Raw genomic sequence first — 13,690 nt, forward strand, 5'->3', positions numbered from 1 at the left:
ATTGCAATAATTATGAGCAGAAAACACAATACAAATGATTTCCGGAATTATGAATTATTCTTGGCATTCACTCATGAAATGCCGTTTCAGACAATATATTTACCGGGAGATTCTCCGCTTGGGTCTAAGCTGACATGCGATCCCCCTTGAACGTAATAATTTTCGATTACGATCATGAATTTTGCAAAAGCAAGGCGATAACGTCTATGAGCAACTGCGTGTGTATAGCTTTTCCGCTACAGCTCAGTAATTTTAGCCACGTGAGGTCGAAACTTGCTCGACAGGTGATCGTACGCGGTCTTCCTGATACTCTTCCTATTCATTTGAGGTTTTACTGTCTGACTCGTGTTTTCTTTTCTCGCGTTTCACGTGATGATAGCAACACCTTGCGTTTCTCATATATGCTTGCGTGCGTGAACAAATACAGGAATTACTCGACCTGCAGTCTTGAAATATACATAAGTCAGAGATGTATATATTTTTCGTTAAATCTGCATTACAGTTCTTTCGACGACGATTATACGAATATTCATACTGACGATAGCATACATGCGCAAATAATGATTTAATTTCACGAGGTTTGAGTAATCAAGAAATTTAAATAAAATATTTGGAGGCTTCATATGTGTGTTTTGTTTTTAATTTTTACAAATGTAAAAAGTCACGAGGAAAAAATAAATTTCCTCGTAAAAGAAAAAAATTACTTTCAAAGAATCCCATCGCTTGTAACGAAAAAATTGTTATTAAAGTTCCTAAAGAGAGAATACCGAGCTGCAATGCTTTTTTCCGTTTTCGGTGTGAAACGTTTGTCACGCGGGCTCTCGCAGCTGCAAAATTCACGTATGACTTTCTCCAAATAGCGGCTCACCGACGCTCGGTGACGCTGTAGAAATAGAACGGCGCGCAACGTCAAAAAAGCGGCAGACAACGTGTAATTATTTTATCCTTTCTGGCGTGTAATTTGGGGCGTGCACTACGCTCGTGAACTCGCTGACTCGATGCAGGGGGTAGAAATGGTGTGGCCGGAGTCCACGGCAATGCCGTAGCCCAGAGGGGCGTGTGCCTCGGACAGGACCAAGTGGGGTGCAACTGACAGCGGAAGACAATTAGCCTTCTGATACATCCAATGTCGCGTGATATGTTCCGTGGCACGTAGGAACTTTACAAAGATTCGTTTCACGCATCGCAACGCGTGGGACAAAATACGGGAGGTAATGCGGAGACCGTTGATTCATAATCTGTTGTACGAAGTATAATACACCAAGTTATTAACATCTGATTCAAACTGATGTTATATTATATCTGATTTTAATATTTAAGAAAAGATTTCTCGATAAAGACTTTAATGTGTCAAAATTTCGCGAATGACGCCGCAAACAATTACAATTTTGAATGGGGGAAAGATTGAGAACTGTTAAATGACGGGGCGATGGGGCATAGTAGCAGGTTGTAACAGGTTTAGCGTCGGCAGAGGATACGATCTGCGATCTCCGTCGTCTATGCCATAATCTCGTGCCTATTAGTGCGGCATTATTTTCCGTGGTAGACATCAAAGAGGATTTCCCGCGAGCTCATTGTATCGCGACGATAATTCCTCGTTATTAGCAGCCGCCGTCGTCGGGACGTTGGTCTCATGTCGGCTTACCACACCCCAAGTGCCGAAACAAATCCTCCCGAATTGGTGCCGATGCAAAGGAGGTTCTACGACGCATAACGCAATAACTCCGACAAAGGATCAGCCCAGGAGGTCGGGGAGATGGTGATTGTGGCAGCTAATCCCCGTGAAAAATGCGTTGCAGGTGGACGAATCCACACCGTCGCCACTCAGGTAAAGCTATGCTGGGGAAGAACCGAGTTTTTCCGATGCGAAGGGTGGATTAACAAGATATCCTTGGTGATCTCCGAATAGAATCGAGCCGGGAAGTGAAATTTGCGAGGGTTTTCGAAATTTGCGACGAACTCGAACGCATTTTGCTGGTGATCGACGTAACAAAGTAAGAAGAAAGATAGAAAGACAGAAAGATAGGACATACGATATTTATATCACGTTGAAAAAAAATTTGTATTGAAAAGAAATGTTGCATTTCTCTATTAAGTAAATTTTAAAAGAGAGGCTCAAACCTGTATATTTAATAAACTGATTTTCTTTAGAGTATATACATTAACTGTTTTATTAAATTATATTACACGTAGTTTGCGTCATTAGAGTAAGGAAAGTTTGCGCAGTTTGCGCAAGATATATGTGTGCGTTGGCTACAATCAAAGCCCGTTAAATCAAACCCTAGTAAGCAGCTTTAATGGTTCGTGATTTAATCAGGCTGTAGTAGCTACTACGTTCGAGTTGGCCTGAAAATAAGACATAAATTCTCGAATACACCCACCTATCGCGCGCGCGACCATAAAACACTGCCGCGATCTTATTTAGCCGTATATTTTTCCCCACGAGCGGCTCACAATGCCCCAATATCTTACCGTCGCCCAATACTACGGACCATCCTTTTCTTCTCGATGGACTTTTCAATTCGGGGCATCGGATCTTTGTCACCGAGGACGCCAATTCGCCTGCACAAAAGGACTGCGGCGACCGTGGAGATCTGGTTGAAAACTGAATCCCTTTCTTTCCCTTCCGCCTACCCGCCCAGTCGCTTGATGGACAGAATAATTCGGTGAGAATGAAAATTCATGTCCTTCGGCGGTCCTCTCCTACTACATGCGATTCGCGCTAGGGTCCTCGAAAGCCCGTGAAATCCTGACGCGCTGGTCAAACCACCGGATAAGTGGGTATCTGACGGTACAAAAGAAAAGATACCCTCCACCTTTCGCTATCACCGTCCACCAGACGGTTTCCTTATCCCTCGCGCAGATACGTACCAATTGTTGGCAGGACGGATGGCCAAATAGTAATAAATCGGTATGAGTGCAGTATTGTACTCTAATGTTAAATATAATTTTAAAAAAAGGCAATTTAAAAAAAAGAAGCCTCTTTTAATATGAACAAAAAAACAAATAATAATAATAATAATAATAAATGTCGTAAAAATTTATAAAAGTAATTAAAGTTTCTTTATATATTCACTTGACTCTTATGGTAGCTTTTGATATTTGTTATGAGTCTTCTTTAAAATATTTTTACTACTGGCAGTGTTTGTCACACACACGCGCACACGTACAAACAAAGATTACAAAGCCTCAATTCTTTAATCAACGCACAAAACTTACCCACAGTTACCGCCGGTTAATGCAGACGATCCCGTCCCCCGTCTTTAAAAAAGAAGCACTTTACCCGGCGGATCAGTTTTCAAATCGTTCATAAATAATGAATCCGGCTGCGGGTTGTACCGTGCAACGTCAGTCAGACACGCTGATTGCAGCATTGAGGACACGTGTCGCGGATCAATCGTCAGACGCGTGTCAGTATTTTCGTATCATCGCCGAAGGGTGCTCTCTACTACGTCTCTTTCGTTCTCTTTCCACTACCTTTTATCCCGTCAGTTCTCTTCCTCCTCCTTCACATTCGACTACTTCCTTCTTCTTTTATGTCGTCGCCCCTGCTGCTTCGAGTTTGCACGCAAAGCCAAACGAGTGTCGCCAGGAGAAAGCCAAACGACGACGTGCAGGATCGGGTTTTTTAAAGCGACCAGACGACGCTTTAATGCGACCGGGATTATGCGGCTGGACCGAAGCTACGGATTTCGCTCGAGATCGTCGAATAAGGGGCGTGCAAACAGAGGTTCTAAGAACATCCCTCGGTTCGCCACGTCGATCGCTTGTCAGCTGCTGGGATTTGCCGGTTTTTAATTAAAAGAGCTGCCAGAGCTTTAGACACGGTGCCGATTACCGATATAGAACCGTGTAAAGTAAAGCGTAGTGTGAAAATTGCGTTTATGATAATTTTTTTCTAAAATACACATTTCGAATTACAAGCGAATGAAGAAGCTTTCTTGCAAAGTAAACGTTGATAAACTATCTTAGTGAATTATAAAGTTGTTTTCTTCCCAAAATGTTTGCTATGATGAGAATTAATTTAAAAAAAAGTATCTATCGTTGAAAAATAATACACGATACCGGTATAAATTCAGACCAGTATAAAATTAAGATTCTCCTTCTCTTGCAACTTATATTTCTAATGCGCACAACGTAAAAGTATTTTTCAAAGCGATACATCAACAAATGAAATCTCTGCACGGCGCAGCAACATCATAACTCTTTCGCGAAGGAAATTATCGCGACGTGCCGTGCAAGATGAGCGAAGAACGAAGCGGCTGATACCTTCTAGGAAGAAGTTAGGTGCGCTGAAACCTTGAAAGTCAGACGGAGAAAGAGAGAGAGAGAGGAAGAAAGGTAGACGATGAGTGAAAGACGACGGGCAACCCCGACTCTAACGCGGATAATACTTTGTAAGTGGCGGTTCGTGGCCTCGGGGGCTGGCAATCTTCATAGAGCATCGTCTTCGAGACGTTTTAGGCTCTGCTCGATTAGATGCTCGTTCCGCTCCGCCGGGCTAATTTGTCTTCGAGGACGTTACGTCAGCCGTGCTGCTCGAGCTTTATACAGCTAGCTTTGCGAATTTTCTCGGCTCGGTTTGCCATCCAAGCGGCCTCCTCTCGCGCGAGAACAGTCCAAAAAACTTACGAGTGTGCTGTTTACATCGGGAAGAAGTTGTACGGGATAAAGACGTACGCGAGTAACACGCTGGTTTTAAGGACGGTCCATAATTTTCTTCGAGAAACGGTACACGCAGGTGGCGGAAATTATTTTATCGCGCTCGCTCGTAGCAGCAGAGTTTTCGTATGCAGAAAACACAATGTGTGATTCATTGGAATTGCAAACGCATGTATTATTATATAGCCGATGGAAATGACTTCTGGATTATTTATTTCAACTCTTGGATTTAATTTCCAAATTTTTACAATTAGACTACCTTGTATATATCAAGGAAAAGAAGGAATGATAGACGAAGTCGGAAAGTGCTTGCGTTAATATCGAGATTAATATCACGTGGAATATATCCGTTACAGCGTTGAGCAAAAAGCACGACTTTCTCCATAACATAGCAAAATATTGTTTGCATTGTAATAATATTACATAGCAAAATATGTTTGCATTGTAATGCCGCGTGAAACGCGTTGTATCCGCCAAAGTTTACGTATAATGACGGTGCTGTCACGTTGAAAATTATTACTTTGCAAAGAAGTCAAATGAAATTACATCATACGTATCGGTAAAAGAAGTGCGGGGGGGTTGTCGTTATGTCAATGATATAATTTCTGCAAACAGAACAGAAAGCAGTGGAGCGACCGCGGCGTATGATTATTGTGTCGGGCTGTGTGTGCGAGTCGCGAAACGGCACCCCTAATGTCTCTCCCCGGTTCATAGTGAGCGGCCGCGGTATTTGCTCGCTTTCCGAGTATTTGATATTCGTAATGCGCATGAATCATGGCCGGGAGGTACCGCTCGCTCGCCCGAGATGTGATTATATGGTGTCAGTGACGTATACGCGCAAGGAGTCCCGCACTTTGTACACGGCGGCGTATTATTAAGCTGACAATACGTTGGGGTTGCTGCGGCTGGCCGATGGGGTCGAAATTCGACTCCCATGCATCATAATGGAGAGACGCGTGCGGGGCTGGACTGCCATTTAAAAAGTGCTATAATTATACGGACCCCCGGCCACTGCTTGTCGGTCGCGGGAGGAAAATTGGGGCGTGCACCCCGAACGAGACTTGTCACCCCGAAAAATCACCACTTTTTGGTCGCTATTGAAGTTTGTTTAACGATTTATGAATAACTTTGTTTTTCAAAAGGTACACACAGCTACGATTGTAATAATTACGAGTCAAATAATTACAGTTATTGTTTTTTCACAAACATAATTCTTGAGTATAATATATACAGTGAGAGCAAAAAGTATTCGTGCAAGGAAATTTTTTATTAAAAAAATTTTATTTGTAGAAAATAAACATCGATTAGCAATTTTATACAATGAATACATTCTGTTTTTACATTAACAAATGAGCTTTGCATATATTCTTAATGTTAGAAGCCAAATTTCTCGATTGTACGAATACTTTTTGAGCCATCCAAACAATACAATTTTTAATTTTCGCTTATTTTTCAAATGATATATTTTCTATAATTAATACATATCTTTTTGGTATATATAATTTTAAGAAACATACAGTCTATTTTATTCTTTATAAATTGTCAATTACCCAGCAAGAAATGAGCGTCAATTAAACGTCGAATTGACGTCAAATTGGTATTGTAATTATCGTATCGATATTGATTCAACATTAATTCGATGACTCTTTTCTCGCTGGATAATATTTACTTTTTAAAAAATATTTTCTGCGTACGAATACTTTTTGCACTCACTGTAAATAATTTGGATTTCTCAGTTTTGGGAAGAGCACTTTTTCATATACGATAGTATTATTTTCTCGGGCCTTCTAAATTTTGAATGAAATCTTCATCGTCATTGCACCCATTCCCCTCTAATAAAGAAGCACACAAACGGAACCTGCAGTTAGCGCCCTGTAATTATAGATTTCTCACCACCGATCGTTTCCACTCATTCTTTTCAAGCCAAATTAACGATTGTTAGCCTTTCACCCCTACGTTGTATTCCGTGTACATTTCACATCACATCGCCGTTTTTATTTCTGCGGATCATAATTACGGTTAACGGAATGAATGCACCGGTTAAGTATTTTGCCACTTAAATTCCATTAATTTATCATTTACGAAGGTTGTAAAAAAGCTACGCAACGGGATGGAAATTCAGTCATAACGGCTTACAATGTTTGTAAAAACACAAATCGAAATGCAAATCAAGGTATTCACGCAACATCTAGGCAATGATCGCTAGAGACAAGAAACGCTTGTTATTTAAAAATTATAACGATTATTATAAGAAAATCAATCGTTTCTTCGCGCTCCAAATAACGCACAATATTGTAATAACGGCAGATTTATAATTTCCTTCCTCTGCGATTGACGATCGTTCCAATTCTAAACGACTTTCATCTCCAGCGTCGCTCGCTTGAGATAACATCACACGATAATGCTGATATTTTTATGATAGACTAAAGGACGAATTGTTGCGATTTATCGACCAAGTACGTCTATTTATAAAATAAAATAATCGAAAATTATGAGATAATTGAAGGAATATATGAGCCTTTAGAAGATAATTAACGTGTGCGTGCGCGACTCTAAGTAAAATGCCATATAAAATCCTTTAATTAAAAAGCAAAATTATTATTTCTTTATCTCATTAAAATAATCAAAGACGTTAATTGTATATCTTGTAGATATTTTCCTATTATCGTTAGCTACTGTCACAAAACACAGCATCAAGCATGCACAGCTTAATATGACGAGTTAAGGGAAACCGGTTAAGTCACTTAGAAGCAATAAAGGCGGCATGTTTTTATTATCGTTAATTTATTTATCTTAGGCGACTCTCGATTTAATTTAATGAGTAAATTAATTCGTTCTGTGAGAATGCGATAAATAATAGACATATTGTTTCTATTAATACGAGTTTTATCAGAATTTATTAAAATTTATATCGCCGTTTTATCGTTGAAAAAGAATGTATGTTGTAAATATTGCAAAGAATGTTGTAAAAAAATAAATTTATTAATACTTTTTATGCACCACGGATATACTATTTTTCTCCTTTTATTTCAGATTTGCGTAATAATATCAATTATCCTCGTTTTCAAAGAGAGTTCTTATATTTATGCTAATTTGAATATCCTATTACATAAAGAAATTTGCTCATTACCCTGTTTTTCTCGTATCTTTCAACAAAAATAAATTCAACTTAATTATGTTAACATAAAAACATAATTATTTCTATCTCACTTTAAATATCTATTATCATTTATGAAATTTGTGATATTAAAATTTGAATTGCAGACAAGTTAATTAAAGGTTAATTAAAAATCAGTTGTTTACAGCTATTTTCGTGATATTGTTTCTCCAAAGTACGCCAATAAAAATTTAAAAAGCAGTTGTTTACAATTTTTGTTGTTACTATCTTTGCGACTTCGTTTCATTGGTAAATCAGAATTTAGTTTATAAATATATATCGTTTAATTATCACTTAATTATCACTACGGTTAATTCCTTACATTTATCTTTTTCATTAATTGAATATGAAACTTGTGTACTCACGTATGTCGATCCTCTTGCTAAAGTTGGGCTTTGTCCCGACAGGCCAGCACAACACATACACACACACACACACACGCGCGCGCGCGCGCGCGCGAGACAGCGAACAGAGAGGAGAATAATTATCTCTTTAACGACGCTCGAATTCGAAAAAGCATTGTTTTGCGTCGCACTTTTAATTTCTCGCTGACTTGTAATTTACACACATGTTTGGAGTACGTGGAGTAACGTTCGCCACATCACATGACAGGAGAGACGAAAAAATCGTATCGTCTCGTTCGGCAATCGGGGCACTTATCATGGAACAAAATCGGAATGGATTATTCAATTATTCCCTAGATTTCCATTGTGTTTTCTGGGGAAAACGGAATAATTCCGATCGGAATCCATTCCGACTTTATTCTGTGATAGGTGGCCAGTTTGGAACGCGAGACGAAGACGGATTAATTTGGCGCGTTCGTACCTTACGGCGTAGATAGCGGTGAGTCGACTGACAATACGGCGTACGAACTACGAAGCTAAGTAATATCCTTCGCGGCGAGTAACGGACTTGTTGTTTACGCGTGTCACCTTACGCGCCGTTCGCGCGAGGACGGTTGAACAGTTTCGAACGCAATGGAGAAACATTTTGTGCGTCGCAACTCGCATTATTCTTCGAGACGCCGACGCGAGGCGCGAACATATTGCATGGTTGAACTATTTGAAGTTGGCACTGTACGGTCCGTCGCCAGTGCACTCGAGACCAAGTTCATGCAAGCTAACTTCGGATGGAGCTGTATATGGTCACTCTGCTCGATCGACGCGACGGACGTTTCGTCGTTTGAACAGTTCGGATAGGAAAATGTGAACGAAAGCAATATGTAACGAGTAGGTGAGAATCATAACAATAATTGCGCCACTGATTATGAGACGTTTGATTTCCTCGATTCGTTAATCGCGTCAGACTTGCTTGAGTATTTTTTGGCGAAATGACGATCGTATTCTCGATACAGCGCGCTCCGCGATTATCTGCCTTCAATCTTACTGTTTTAACTTCTGTCCACGTTATTATACGGGATAGTAATCGCGAAACGTGAGTGTGTAATGTTCATTATAAGAATCGGGAAAATGCATGAGAATGTCGTTGAGAGCAACAGGTTAGAACAGTCGCGGTTGGGGGGCGGGCGGGCGAGTGAAGTTGGCTACGCGTCTTTCGCGTCCGATTTCATTGCCCGTGTTCGAGATTCGGCCGTTAACTTAAGCGACAAGAGTCGAAAGCGGTACTCGCCGCGACTATACGCTATAAGAACAAACATGCGTCTAGAAGAAATTTTTAGTAGCGAATTCGCCTATGACGTCACTAGACGCGGCTTCCAGCGAATAAAAGTCGCACCGTGTGAATCACGCTTTACCTACGTACGTCGCGTCGCGTCGAGCAGATCATGGCTTCGCGCAACGTAGTTTCAGCGTCGTTTCCTCGCCGTAATGCGACGCGTATCGCGTGCGATTCATGTCGGGAGTGCCGCACAAAGTATCGTGCAAAGTGCCGGGCGATTGTTGCATTGTAGTGATTAGTATACGCGCGATCGCAGTTAACCATACCTTCTCGAGTGAATATTGTGTGAGTGGCTGTGATGGAGCAGTGATGGAGAGATCAGACAGAATCGAGACACCCGGGTCTGAGAGGAGGAGGAGGAGGCCTGGAAGGCGTCGTGCGGAGCAACCAAGAGGTGAATAATATATGAATAGATTTTAATAGATTTTTTATTTGTGTGTGTGTGTGTGTGTGTGTGTGTGTGTGTGTGTGTGTGTGTTACTGGAAGTTAGAATTAATGCTTCATCAATGCTTGTAATAAGATATTATTCTTTGCATTCTGTATGATAGAATCTAATCTGGTAATTTTTAGTATTTAGAAATTTACATTTGCAATAATAATATAGATATAAAATAAAAGCATTTTGTATTGTTTGTTTTTATACATTGTTTGTTATTGGCGTAACTTGTCGGCTCGCGTAAAGTGGCCACGGCAGTATCGCTGCGCGTAGCTTAGCGTCGAGACACTACCGGTGTCTCCAGATTGCAAATTTTATCAAATTACGACCGATTAATGGATCGAATTGTAATCACTTTCTACACTGTATTACAACGGAGTATTACTACACTGTATTACTAACTGTATTAGCAAACGGTTAATTCTCATTTCATGAGAATAGAACCTGTCGTCAAAAGTAGCAAGTCGTATTAGCACAGTGTTTCCCAAATTGTCTCGCCAAAAAAAAGAATAGATACGAAAATTAATTGTTACAATTATGAGACGAAAAATTCTTGCCAAAGATATACCGTCTAATATGTAATATTTTTTAAAATTATTAATATTGTTTATATATTAAAAAAAAAAAGGTGTTTTAAATACAGTTATCATTGCAAATAGAAATATTTGAACTACTTAAACAATAATGCAGATTTACATCACTTTAGATTTACATATATTTTTTATTTTTCGCAACAATTAAAACTGAAGTGACATGATATCTGATGAAGACGAAGGTTAGAAAAAAAACTCGTAGATTGTATCGCGTGGTTCGTCATGGAATTCTCATGGCGAAATTGGTTTGGGAGACACTGCGATAGAACGCGTGGCTCGAATGACAAACACACGCGAGTCTCTTTGGCACAAATAAGCCGATTATCCCTTTACCGGCTCTCGTAGCACGCGACTGTTCCGTTTCATCTCCCTCGGCCGCCTCCACGGCTGTTTGGTCCCGACGAACTCGCTTAATTATCGAACGGCGTTAATTATTGGACTCGAGCGATTTAGACCCCGCAGCGACTATTTCACAAGTCGTCGTAAAGCGAAACGTAATTACTCGCAGAACCACAATCATCGGCCGCGAGCATGCACAGTAAATGCGCCGTCCTTCGAAACGTAAACAATCGCGATGTAGTTCGCAAGAGAGCGGACTGATAACCGTGTTTTTAGTTATTACATCCATAATTGCAAGGAATAGATCTTACCTTCGGGAATGATGCTTAATTGATACCATGTACCATCAAAGAATCGGATTAAATAGAGATGTCAATAGCGAGGTAATTTATAATCAAAGTTTCGAGTGTGCAAGGCGTAAAATCTTTTTCTTAAACTTTTAATTTTTCGTGATTTATTAGAATGAGTTTTGCAATTTAATATTAAACGCCAAAACCTGATATTCATTGAACTTGTCACGTATATTTTATTGTGATTAATGGAATATGCCGAATAGATCTTATTTCGACATCAACTTGCTAACGTTTAAATAAAGATCGATTGAGAGATTGTGAACGGCGCGCGTACGTTGCATACACGGACGATAAAATGATGAATGCATCGATTTCAGCGTATCGAGCAAGAAAACAATAAATTACGTTGTGTTTACCGCGTCTTATTACGAAAGCGAACGATTTTTGTTTACTCTCGCTCTGGAGGTGGTTAATTAATCCCCGGCTGTACACATTTACGAATTTGAAGCGTAATAAAAAGTCCCAGGGCGCGATATACGATCTAGAAAGAGAAATTATTAGCTTCCTAGAAATTCATTAAGATCCATCGTTGTTCTTATTCGAAACTCTCTTTCGTTCATTTTATTAAATCTTATATTGGCGATACAAGCTATCGTGCTAACAATCTGTACGTTAATGCTACCGGTAATAATTACATTTGTTTGTATCAGTGGAGATACAAAGTAATATTTATTGTCCTTTATTGTAGCAGGTATTATAGCTGTTTACTTTCGAATACTTTAATTATATACTATCGCGAAAATGTATATAATGGTGAATTATTAAAGTATATGACTTTGTCTAGTATAAAAAAGTATATACATTGAGAAAAAAGTGTTTGTAACTGTAATGATAAAATAATTATGGTTGGGAGCTCCATTTTTATGGTTATTACTGCTATAAGAATATATGATAGTTTTTCAAATATAAAAAAATTATGATAATTTCAAATATTAATATAGCATAAAATATCAAGATATACGAGTAAATAGTAAATAAAATAAACATTATGCCAGAGGTCTCGTCCGGATTGATATGTGTAGTCGCATTTCGATGCGCTATTTCCAGGAAACTTTCAAGTGAGAAAGTAAAGCCGCCCTGCGTCGTTTGCGCATACATTGGCATGCGTAAGGAGAATTAGATATGATGCCTTTCTCCGCCTGTATCTTCAGTGCTCGAATTTTTAACTGCGGCTCTTCCAAATATGGGTTTGTACTCATCTCTAAACACGTATCGCACGGCCATCTCTCCCTTCTCTTTGCAAACGAGGTGGAATCACATCTACTCGTTAAATTTTTTAAGGGGGTAGCTCGTCTGAAAGCCCAGCGCCCGCGCTACGATTTTATTTGGGACCCTTTTCCGGCGATTCGATACCTAGTATCTCTATATTCTCACGAGACTCTATCGTTCGAGTTTATCTCCAGAAAGCTTGCAACTCTGCTAGCACTCACGACTGTGCAGAAATTACGAGCTCTAGGTTATTCAACTCCCTCGAAATTTCGATATCGAAGGCTCTCTCTGGTTACTAAAGATTCCAGCAAGACTTCAAACATCTGGGATTGGAAGGTCCCAGCCTCTTCTTATCTTTAAGCAGTTCCTGGAGGAACCTTACGTGTTTTCTCTAATTAAATTTTATATTGTTTTCACGTAAGACCTTAGTCAGGCAGATTGCGACACACTTTTTATTTCGCCTCATTTTCCCCATAAAAAACGGTCTCTTCCCAAAACCTTAGGGTCGTTGGGTCAAAACAGTATCAGCCTGAACAAGGACAGATACTTCAATATTTTCGACCCATTCCACTAGGCACGCCTCGATCTCATTGGCGGCTAATAAGGGCGTTAGTTCGGATGAAATTCGTTGAATGGGGCAGGTTGGAGTAGAATCTCAACGACCTTTACTCGTTTTTATAATCGACCGTTGATTAGTGATTGAGCGTTTCAAGCTGCGATCCTTAAGACGACTTAATCACAATATTCACCGCTTAGCTTATTTTATTCAACCTGTAAGATATTTTTCACAAAAAGTGATATAACTCCAAATATAAGAATACTTTTATATCTTGGAGGACAAATCTGAGTGTTAAAGATCTACACATATCTATCCCTCCGGGGTACGAGACCTGGCACAATTAAATAGTTGAACGAACTTACCGTGGAGTTCGATTCCAATTATGCTCTTGTCTCGTCCGGATGGATAGTCCCATCCGTTTCTTCAGATTTGTCGGCTTTGAAATGATGATGGCCGCCGCCAGCGCATGCGCGGAGGACAACGACGCAGGGCGGCTTTACTTTCTCACTTGAAAGTTTCCTGGGAATAGCGCATCGAAATGCGACTACACATATCCATCCGAACGAGACAAGAGCATAATTGGAGTCGAACTTCACGGTGAGTTCGTTCAACTATTCAATTTTTATTCATTAGATGCAATTGCAATTATAGTGAATATAACTTCTTTTTAAATTTACATACTTATGATAATAATAACTAAAAAA

The sequence above is a fragment of the Trachymyrmex septentrionalis genome, unplaced genomic scaffold, assembly GCF_001594115.1.
Source record: "Trachymyrmex septentrionalis isolate Tsep2-gDNA-1 unplaced genomic scaffold, Tsep1.0 scaffold29, whole genome shotgun sequence".
Taxonomy (NCBI): Eukaryota; Metazoa; Arthropoda; class Insecta; order Hymenoptera; family Formicidae; genus Trachymyrmex; species Trachymyrmex septentrionalis.